Source organism: Chiloscyllium plagiosum, unplaced genomic scaffold (assembly GCF_037043375.1).
Source record: "Chiloscyllium plagiosum isolate Xiang-an unplaced genomic scaffold, Cpla_swu_hap1 HiC_scaffold_35, whole genome shotgun sequence".
NCBI classification, from domain to species: Eukaryota; Metazoa; Chordata; class Chondrichthyes; order Orectolobiformes; family Hemiscylliidae; genus Chiloscyllium; species Chiloscyllium plagiosum.
In genome coordinates, this window is record NW_028270173.1 from 54,829,116 (window position 1) to 54,841,152 (window position 12,037).

General features: G+C 46.8%; 1 pseudogene across 1 annotated transcript in view; it reads right to left on the minus strand.

The window, feature by feature from the left end:
• Positions 1 to 1,357: 1,357 nt before the first annotated feature.
• The window catches only part of LOC148140939 (cytochrome P450 2K6-like), a 28,913-nt pseudogene continuing 18,233 nt past the window's right edge, over positions 1,358 to 12,037 (minus strand). Inside the window, exons 6-9 of the transcript XR_015753105.1 lie at positions 11,115 to 11,256; positions 8,392 to 8,578; positions 5,444 to 5,585; positions 1,358 to 2,623 (exon numbers count right to left, since the gene is read on the minus strand). The product of XR_015753105.1 is annotated as a cytochrome P450 2K6-like (transcript). The remainder of the gene's footprint in view (positions 2,624 to 5,443; positions 5,586 to 8,391; positions 8,579 to 11,114; positions 11,257 to 12,037) is intronic.

The window sequence follows — 12,037 nt, forward strand, 5'->3', positions numbered from 1 at the left end:
ACGGGGAGGTGTGTAATAAGATTCACACGGGACTAAGCAACACCTCCATTCCGGTTAGATTCACACATGTATTGGGACATAATTTTTAACCCTTTCACCACAGGTGGCTCAGTGGTTAGCACAGCTGCCTCACAACGGCAGGGACCCGGATTCAATCCCACCCTCGGGCAACTGTCTGTGTGGAGTTTGCACATTCTCCTCGTGTCTGAGTGGGTTTCCTCCAGGTGCTCCAGTTTCCTCCCACAGTCCAAAGATGTGCAGCTTAGGTGGATTGCCCATTGTGTCCAGGGATGTGCAGGTTCGATGGATTGGCACAGTAAATTGCCCAGAGTGTTCAGGGCTGTGGGTCAGGGTGGATTGGCCTGTGTTAAATAGTCCACAGTATCCAGGGATGTGCAGGATGGTGCATTAGCCACGAGGAGGGCAGGGTTAGGGTTAAGGATGGGTGTGGGTAGGATGCTCTTTGGAGGGTTGGTGTGGACCTGTTGGGCCAAATGGCCTGTTCCCACACTGTGGGGATTCTATCTCTTCCCTAAATGCACAAAGATTAATCTTGGTCTGGTCCCGGAGACACTGTGAGTTGCGAGCAGAGATCTGTTTAAGCGACAGACCCAGGGATACAGAGGTGTTCAAAAAGGCACCATGAATTCTCTATCATGTGGCCTCTCAGTGTGATATACATGAGCCTGTGTAACAGAGGTAAAGTACAAACCTGCTCATCTCCATGCTCTGACTCAAAACAGCAAGCAACCAGCCACCAGTCCGGGCCCCACACTCTGGGCACTATTCATAGAGTAGAATCCTCACAGGACGGAAACAGGCCATTCAGCCCAACAAGTCCACACTGACCCTCTGAAGAGTAACCCACCCAGACCCATTCCCCCACCCTATTACTCTACATTTACCCCTGACTAATGCATCTAACCACATCCCTGAACACTTTGGGGTAATTTAGCACAGCCAATCCAGCCTTACCTGCATATCTTTGGATAGTGGGAGGAAACCCACACAGACACAGGGAGACTGTGCAAATTCCACACAGACAATCGCCCGAGGCTGGGATCGAACCCGGGTCCCTGGCCCTGTGAGGCAGCAGTGCTAACTACAGGACCATCGTGCTGCAGACTCAGGGGTGCGTCTGCCCCAGGCTGGGACTGGCTCATATACAAAACAAGTAATGGCTCTATTTTGGTGTCCAATAAGAAACAATTTTCCTTTCCAGCTGTGACTCCTCAATTATTACAGAGAGCAAAATGGGCTGTCGCAGATTAACAATTCACTTCAGTATAGGAGTTGGAGGTCATGCTGTGGTTGTACAGGACCTTGGTTAGGGCCCTTTTGGAATACTGTGTTCAGTTCTGGTCTCCCTGCTATCGGAAGGATGTTGTGAAACTTGAAAGGGTTCAGAAAAGATTTACAAGGATGTTGCCAGGATTGGAGGATTTGAGCTTCAGGGAGAGGCTGAACAGGCTGGGGCTGGTTTTACTGGAGTGTCGGAGGCTGAGGGGTGACCTTATAGGGGTTTACAAAAACCATGAAGGATATGGAGAGGGTGAACAGCCAATGTCATTTCCGCAAGGTAGGGAGTCTAAAACGCGAGGGGTTTAGGTTTAATGTGAGAGGGGCAAGATTTAAAAGGGACTTGAGGGACAATCTTTTCACATAGAGACTGTTGAGTGTATGGAATGAGCTGCCAGAGGAAGTGGTGGAGGCTGGTACAATTACAACCTTTAAAAGGCATCTGGATGGGTGTATGAATAGGAAGGGTTTGGAGGGATATGGACCAAGTGTGGGCAAAAGGTATTAGATTAGGTTGGGATATCTGGTCAGCATAGACAAGGTGGACTGAAGGGCCTGTTTCTGTGCTGTACATCTCTATGACTGTACGACTCTAATAGTGAACATGGTTAAACCATTCAGTTATTCATTTTAATCTGACAGTTTTCGCACAATTAGGTTTGTATGGAACTAGACCGACCAGTCTGACTAGGCTGTGTGAAACCTCCCAAACAAACAATTCAGAGAGAAATGTGAATTATTGCAAGATTCGGGAACATGGTTTAATCATTCAGTCATTGCAATGCATCAGTTCAAATACCTCAATGAATGTAATGCTCCAAAAAGCAAGGATTCACCTCAAAATGAATCAGTCAGACAGGTTTGGAATGGGGTCTGAGTTAATTTGCAAAGAGCATTCAAACCCTCAATGAAATGTCTGCCTCCTTTTGTAATGGGAGAACATTCTCAGCCGATTCCCTGGAAACATTATCGTTACAGAAGTGAAGGTGGGACGATATAGATTTGTACGAAGAGTAAATGATTGTGTGCCATGTCACATAGAGACAGGGTAATCCGGTTCTGGTGCTGCCTCACACTTTGTGCTGCAGCTCCCACCTTTATAAAGCCAGCAGTGAAAGACCGACTGGGCCTGTCGCTGGGTCCCATCAGCGAGACACAGCACAAACCCGGTGGGGTTTCGGGTTGGACACTAAGCCGATTCTCGGGCTGGTGTCCAGGTCTGTCACGCCTGGTGGGGCCTGGAAGTGGAATTTCTGCAGCAGAGTGGTGAAGAACAGGAAAAGCTCCACTTTAGCCAGTGCCTCACCAGCGCACACCCTCCGACCTGAAAAAGAACAGGGGACGGTCAGTACCTCACCCACACACACAGACACACACACACTGACACAGACACACAGACACAGACACATACACAGACACACACAGACACACACACTCACACACACTCACATTCACACACACAAACACATACTCAGACACACACACTCACCAACACACACCAACACACACTTACACACATTCTCACACAGGCACACAGACACACAGACACACAGACACACACACACATACTCAGACCCACACACTCACCAACACACACTTACACACATTCTCACACATACACACACACACATACACACACACAGACGCACACACACCAACACACTCACAGACATACACACCAACACACACAGACACACCAACACACACAGACACACACACAGACCCACACCGACACCCCCCCACACGCACCCACTTACACACACAGACACACACACACAGACACACCAACACATAGACACACACACAGGCACTCACACACAGAAATACAGAAACACACATAGACACACACCAACATACACACACACAGACACACACACAGACACTCACACACACACATAAACACAGACACACGCACACAGACACTCACACACACAGACACACACACATACACACACGCTCACACACACAGACACACACACTGACATTCACACACTCACACACACATACTCAGATACGCACACTCACCAACACACACCAACACACACTTACACACATTCTCACACATACACACAGACACACGTACACACACACACACTCACACACACAGACGCACACACACCAACACATTCACAGACATACACACCAACACACACAGACACAGCAACACACACAGATACACACACACAGACCCACACTGACACCCCCACACACACACCCACTCACACACACAGACACACACACATACACACAGACATACACACACACACACACACACACACAGTCCATTCATAGACCACCATCTTCCAAATCCCCATCGCTGAAACCATCTCAATGGTCACCAACTGCAAGCAATTCCATTCCCACAGTGTGTCTCTCTATCCCCGTACAGACAGAAATCAAACAGCTGGGAGTACATTCGGCCCTTCAAGCTCTTTGCTCATTCACCCCACCTTCCCAAACCTTCCCCATTCCTATCCATTTAACTCAGATCCTGAATCGGTCCTGAATCTACTCAATGACTGAACATCCACAGACCCTCAGTGCAGGGAATTCCAAAGACACACCCCACTCTGAGTGAGAGAACATTGTCCTTCTCCCTGTCCGAAATGGACACTCCTTTACTGTGAGGCTGTCCATTGAACAGAAATGATGGAGTTTAATTCAGATAAATGCGAGGTGCTACATTTTTGGAAAGCAAATCTTAGCAGGACTTATACACTTAATGGTAAGGTCCTAGGGAATGTTGCTGAACAAAGAGACCTTCGAGTGCAGGTTCATAACTCCTTGAAAGTGAAGTTGCAGTTAGATAGGATAGTGAAGAAGGCATTTGGTATGCTTTCTTTTATTGGTCAGAGTATTGAGTACAGGAGTTGGGAGGTCCTGTTGTGGCTGTACAGGACCTTGGTGAGGCCACTGTTGGAATATTGCATGTAATTCTGGTCTCCTTCCTATCGGAAAGATGTTGTGAAAGGGTTCAGAAAAGATTTACAAGGAGGTTGCCAGAGTTGGAGGATTTGAGCTATAGGGAGAGGCTGAACAGGCTGGGGCTGTTTTCCCTGGAGTGTCGGAGGCTGGGGGTGACCTTATAGTGGTTTAAAAATTCTGAGGGGCATAGATAGGGTAAATAGGCAAAGTCTTTTCCATGGGGTCAGGGAGTTCAGAACTAGCGGGCATAGGTTTAGGGTGCGAGGGGAAAGATATAAAAGAGACCTAAGGGGCAAACGTTTCACCCAGAGGGTGGTATGGGTATAGAATGAGCTGCCAGAGGATGTGGTGGAGGCTGGTACAATTGCAACATTTAAGAAGCATTTGGATGGGTATATGAATAGGAAGGGTTTGGAGGGATATGGGCCGGGTGCTGGCAGGTGGGACAAGATTGGATTGGGATACCTGGTCGGCATGGACGGGTTGGACCGAAGGGTCTGTTTCCATGCTGTACATCTCTTTGACTCTATGACACATCCCCTCTCCAGGGCCTGAAGAATTATTCTTATTTCAATGTCTTTAAGGAATAGAGCACCAAGATCCTGTTCCAGGAGTCAGCTCAGTGACTCTCTCTAAGGTAACTTTACCCTTCCTTGGGTGGAGAGACCAAAACTGTGACTGAGTGTGGTCCCACCAAACCCCTATGGGATCGCAGGACCTGTGGCACCTCCTGAGCTGAATTAGTTGACATTACTGGTCATAGCCTTCGAATTTAACTTCCCTTCTCCTTATTCACTCATGGAACATGAACATCACTGGCTGGGCCCAGCACTTATTGCCCATTCCTGATTTGTCCCATTGGGAAGGTGGTGGTGAGCTGGCTTCTTGAAACACTACAGTCCCTCCAAGCCACTCACCATCCTGACCTTAAGACCACGAGAAATAAGAACTGGAGCAGACCATTCGGCTCCTGGAGACTGTTCTGTCATTCAATAGGATGATGGCTCATCCCACATTCTTCACATCCACTGGCCTGCCTTTTCCATCTCCCCATTCCTTCAGTGTCGCTGGCTCAGAATCGTGGAGTTCCCTCCCATTGTGAAATTTTGGAACTCGCTCCCAGTTCAAATCAGAGCTGGCCCTCCACAGTCAGTTGCCTCACTTCAGAAATGGGAATATTTTAGTAACGGAACACATGGCCCCTTTTACAACCGGTTACCTGCAGAGAAAGGCATGAAGGCTTCTCTCTTCACAAAATTCCCATCAGCATCCAGGAAGTGAGCCGGGTTAAACTGGTGGGGCTTTTCCCATTGGGTTTTATCGTACAGCACCGAGGTCAGTAAAGGAATAACGTACGTTCCCTGAAAAACACAGAAAGCCATTCTGAATGTGTTACTGTGCCTGTGTTTAATGGAGAGTGAGTCATGCAGGATGTGGAAAACCCAGTTTTCTCCCTGATCCTGTTAGTTTCACTAGATACCTCAGGTTATAACCGACTCCACCTTATTGTCAAATGTAACGGCTCATCCCCACGATTAAAGAAACTCAATTCCTAAAATCCAAATTGCTGTTTGGCCTGCAGTGGGACATAATTACCTGCAGCGGTGGCTGGGTAGATTAGTGCACAGGGCCCCGCTACTTGCTGACAGAAGGAACACGTACATAGATTGAGCCTGTTCAACTCAATAAAATAGGTGACTGCCTCTCTCCAGTTCACCCTTCAGGGAAATCATAGTCAACCTGCCCAGTTTTAAACTTAACCAGAGCTTGGAAGTTAAGCGCCAGTCATCATTAACGGGTGCATTTTCTTTAGCCTCTGCTACTCAGGGTTTACTGGCCAACCAATCAGCACTCTCCTCTCATTCATTAACAACAATGTTACCCTTTACATTGGCATCATCCTGATGAGTGCCAAGTGTTTGTAACTGAATTGAGAATCAGACAGCACAGTTTTAACGCATTTTAAAAAACACAAATGTGAGGTGAGATTTAAAATCAAACCTCTTCCCACAGTTAGTGACTGGGTTTGGAATGAAGTATGGTCAAGGCAGGGTCACATGAGGCATTCAGGAGAGCACTTGATGATTATTTCAATAGGACCAATGGCTTATGGGGGAAAGGCAGGCGTTTGGTTCTGTCAAAATGCTAAAGTGAGCTAGTACAGATGAGATGGGAGAAATGGCCTCATTTTTCACCGTTGAGGTTGTTAGAAACAATTTTAATAAAATTTAGACGAGACCACCAAAACTGGAAACAAGACAATTTATTCTACGATCTTGCAAGAAAGGGCATCAAATGCAGAAGCAAATGAGCAATGAACATTCAAACTAGTACACAGTTATTCTTTTGAGCTGCGTGAGGTCACCTCTCCCGACTCTTACATTACCCAATCTTTCTTATTGTATTCTACCACTACCCAGCTGCGCTCCGCTCTTATTGCCCCCTTTTCTCCAAGTTGGCAACCTTTCCCTCTGTAAGTGCTGACATAAGGCGAAACTTGTATCCTGATGTTCTTTTACTTTGCCTGGAACATCTTCCATTGTTCACAGGTACATTCCATTCTTGAACATACCTTTTAACAATGTACCTTTTCATGCTTGGTTTATGCGTTTCAGCTGTCTCAGCTATTTTGCTGAGACTATTATTAAAAAGAATTATTTGCTTTAATAATTCTGCACTAAAGTTAGTATTAAATTATCCACAATTATTCATTAAAGATAAAGATACATTTCCCTAATGCTTGCCTAGCTGATATTTTTCCCTGTACCCCTTTTCTGCACATACACACTCTTGCTTTTCTATATCTGTAAAAACAGCACACTTCCCCATTTCTTACAAGGTTGTGTGATGAGAACCTTCAATGAGACTTTTTAATAGCAATCCTCAACATTGAAATTCCCCATTTTAATTTGTTTCCCTTCTAACTCAGTTCCTGCATTTATTCAGAAAGTACCACAATATTATTACCATGGCAACAATGTTCCAAGTAAAATCCTTCTTCAGGACCGGCGGTGGGGGTTGAGGGGAGCTGGAGATAAAGATGGGGTGGGGTTGTGGGGGAGGGTTTTGGGTGGGAAGGGTGGCAGGGAGCAGTTGAAGGGAGGGGAAGGGGCTGTGAAGGGAGTCGGGGGATGGGAAGGGAGGTTGTTTGAAATTGGAGAGCTCAATGTTGAGGTGGAGGATGATGGACATGTCGGAGAGGGTATGGGAAGGGGAATTGAAATAGGTGGTGGTTGGGAGGTCAGGTTGGCCAACTCCAACTAGACCCAACCCCAAGAACATCTCCCCTCCTCACACCTCTCTGCACTCCGGAAAAAAAATGTTCCCTTTGGTTTATGCCACTCTCCCCACCAATATCTCCCTGTCATCCCACATCCAACCCACGGTACCTCCCCTGCAACTGGAAAAGATGCAAAACTTGTCAGTACACCATCTCCCTCACCTCCCTCCAGGGCCCCAAACAGTCCTTCCAGGTCAGACAGAGGTTCACCTGTCTCACTTCCAACCTAGTTTACTGTATCAGGTCCTCCCAATGTGGTCTTCTCTACACTGGGGAGGCCAAATGTAAACTTAAGGAACTGTTCACTGAACATCTCAGCCGGACCCACAGGGGCCGACCTGACCTCCCAGTCACTGTCCATTTTAATTCCCCTTCCCACTCCCTCTCCAATATGATCATCCTCAACCTTTACCATTGCCAGACCACAAGTTGGAGGAACAACACCTCATCTTCTGCCTGGGCAGCCTACAGCCGGGAAGACTCAACACTGAGTTCTCCCATTTCAAATAATCTACCTCCCCATCCAGCTCACTTCCCAGCCCCTCCTCCTCCCTTCCATTCCTCTGATCGACCCTTCCTTCTGGCTACCAACTGGATACATTCCTCCCATCGACCAACCAGATCGTGCCCTCTCCCTGTGTTCACCTATTCCTACCTCACCACTCTGACCCCCATGCCTCACCCCACCCCCTCACCCCCACCCCCAGTCCTGAAGAAGGGTTACACCCGAAACGCCCACTTCCCCACCTCCTGGTGCTGCCTGACTTGCTGTGTCCTTCCAGCCTCCTGTTTGTTTATTTTGGTTTCCAGTCTCTGCAGTTTCTTTTGTCTCGAACAATGCTCCAAGTGGCACAAATTGTGAAAAGTAAGCCTTGTATCTCTGATACCTTTGGAAGGAAATACCCTCTGAAATGCGTGTCCTCGGTTGTCGAATGAGGAAGGTTCGTGGGGAAATGTTGGCAAACCTCTGGATTTCGTGAATCACAGCCTCAGTGTAGGGCATGTGTCTCTGGTCTTCTGTCCTCGGGAATCGACCAGCTCCTATCACCCGATCAATTTCATCTTGAACTTTCCCTGAAATAGGCAAAAAGGTAAAGATCTTTGGATGGAGGGAAACAGTTTACTGCAGAATGAACTGAAGTGGAGAACTTTGTGTTGTTGAGTGACACGGAACGGGCTCGATCAGTTCCATTGCCAGTACATTCCCCTCTCAATACTTTGCTTCATCAACTCTGACAGGCATAAACATCAAACTGCCCCAAACACACAGCTGATGTGATACCACCCACTGTGTGCTAACCTCCAAGGTAAATTTTTATTGTTCACTACTGAGGACAATTTGACAATCTATTTAAAATAATTCCATGCCATTATTCATATTTATTACCCTTGAGAAGGTTCCGATTGAAGGTGCTGATTTGTCGAGCCGAAATTTCCACAAAATAAGCGTTGGGCAGGAAACTCGGCAGGGGCAGGATGATCCCAGGAGGGACATTTTAGGGCCACCCCCAGAGTATTCCCCCCTCAACCGAGATCGAAAGTATAACAAATCAATCCAAGTGGTCCATCCCCTCCTCAGTGACCTGTTTATTGGGATAACTGTTCACCTCAACCTACATAAAGCCTTCTTGCCTTCAGTCCAATTGGGAATCAGACAGTTAGGCAATTATTTACCCAAGTGAATCAGACTGACAGAGGATCTGCCAGTTCTGTTGGATTCCCGATGTCCCTGAGGGAGGCGAGAGAGGTCTTGGATACAACTTGTTCGAGGCTTATCAATGCTCTGTCTCCACATTCCATGCTGTTGGTTCCCCTTGACCACAACGATCCACAAGATTGGAGTGTTCACTGTGCAGCTACTGGTGTGTTCACTTGGGCTTAAACTCAGGAAAATTGTGATAAATTGGATAATTCTCCGAACATCGATCCAGGTATGGAGCTCAGTGCTGTACAGCAAGGCTCCACCTAGTGGGATTGGTGTGTAGATGCAGGAGTATGACTGTGCCACACTGTCAACAGGTTATAGCTCTGCTCTCTTTCAAACCTGCACTCCCAGGTCTAGCACTTTCTCTGGTGTTTAATAAAGTTTTTGTGCTCCAACTCCAGGGCAGAAATCAAATACAGAATTTAAAATGTGGATTGATGAGATGTGTCAATATTGATTTTGTGTCTTTCTGAACGTCACCCTGGGAATCATCCCAGAACCTGCAATGAAAGTTGTCTCCTCTGTGCCCAGAGGTGTCACCTTGGGCTCAAGCTCAGGAAGACTCCACTTGCTGGCTCACTAATGATCAGCTCTTTCTAATCCCAACCATTGGAGGGGTTTCTGATTGAGATGGCCAATATAGTGCTGAACCCAGAGCTGTTTCAGTATTGCTCTTGATGGTCACTGGGTTCCTGGCTGACAATGTCTTGTCTTATTCTCAATCAGATTCTTACAGGGGTCAGTATTTTACCCCGAGGGGAGGGTGGGTTTGAGCACTAGATGTAGATATGAAATGCCACGTGCCAAGACACTCATGACAGAAACTAACCTCCCTCAGGGAACATAAAGGACTGACTAAAACAAAACAAAGGAGAGTAGAGCCCAGAAACAGGCCCTTCGGCCCAACAAGACTGTGCTGACACGTGATGCCTTTCTAACTAAAACCCTTTTGCCTCTACGTGGTCAGTATCCCTCTATTCCCTGCCTGTTCCTCTATTGTCGAGATGCCTCTTAAACGTTACTATTGTCTCCACCTCCACCACCTCCTCCAGGCACTTACCACCCTCTGGGTAAAAAAGACTTGGCTCTCATATTTTTGTTAAACTTACCCCCTTTTACCTTAAATTGATGTCACCCAGGAACTGTCATTAAAGACTCCATCTATCCATGCCTCTCATAATTTGTAAACATCGATCAGGTCACCCCTCATCCTTTGAAATTATAGTGAAAACAACTGAGTTTTTCCACTGTCTCCTCATGGCTAATGCCCTCTACACCAGGCAACATCCTTATCAACCATTTCTGAACCCTCTCCAAAATCTCCACATCCTTCTGGGAGTGTGGCAACCAGAACTGTACACAATATTCCAAATGTGGCCTCACTATATTACCACACCACTGCCACATGACTTGCTAATTATTCATCCTCTATCCCTGACTAGTGAAGGCAAGCACGCCCAGATGTCTTCTTGACCTCCTTATCAACTTGTGTTGTCACTTTCAGGGAACTGTGGCCCTGCACACCAAATGCCTCGGTATGTTGGTGCTACGAAGGTTTCTGCCATTTACTGTGTGCAGTACTTCCCTCCTGCATTCGATCTCGCGAAATGCATCACCTTCCATTTGTCTGGATTAAACTCCATCTGCCATTTCTCCACCCAACTCTCCAACCAATCTCTTTCCTGCTGTATCCTCTGACAATCCTCCTTACCATCCACAGCACCCCTGAACTGTGTGTCATCCACAAACGCATCAATCAGACCATGTCTGCATTCCCCTCCCAACCATCTATATACATTACAAGCAACAAGATACAATTATACAAGCAACAATATTATATTAGATTCAGATGCCAATTTAGGCACAACCACCAAACTAACAAACACAGAGTGAAGGATTCCTTACTCTGGATTTCTGGGTAGTTTACCATCAGAAGAAGTCCCCAGCAGAGGGTAGTGGAGGTGGTTTCTGTGCCAGCAGCAAACAGGTCATTGATTGTAACCACGATATCCTTTTTCTTACTCTCTAAATCTTCACCTCCCAGCTCCTTCAAGACAAAATGAAACAAAGGAGAGTGTGTCGCCTCCTTCAGGAAAATATTCAGCTCCATAAATGTCTGGGTATGTGTGCCTGAGGATAGTGATCCTTCCAGCCTCTGGTTATGAACATCATGATGACAATGACAGACTTGGCAGATGGAATACAATGCAGGGAAATGGGAAGTGGAGGGAGGAGAAATACACTCACTCATGGTCAGGCTTTGGGGAGGCAATAGACTTCACCAATTTGAAGGTGGAGGGACAGGTCGAGAAGTCCTTTAAAGCAACTTTACAGCTTTTGTTGGACTGAGTACGTACATCAGGAAGTTAACCCACACCATTCTGTTTTATATACAAATATATATAAAAATCTGGTGAGGCCTCAGCTGGAATATTGCATCCAGTTCTGGTGTCACACTTTCGGTAAAATGTCAATGCTGGGGCGTGGGTGCAGGGCAGATTTACTGAAGGGGAGAAGGTCAAGGGGAGATTCGATAGAACTGTTGGAAATCATGAATGGGTTTGACTGGATAAGTAAGGAGAGACTGATTGCAGGAGCAGGGTGGGTCAGGGACAAGTCCAGTAGGAGGGGGCAACAAGGAGCACTCTACAGCAATGCGATGCTGAGTGACTGGAATTCCTGATACAGACACAAAACTACATTCACACGAGAGTCGGGGATATACTTGAAGGGAAATAAGTGACAAGGCAGTGGAGAAAGAATAGGGGAGTGGGATAGCTCTACCAGGGAGCAGCTATCGATATGATGGGCCGAGCGACCTTCCCCTC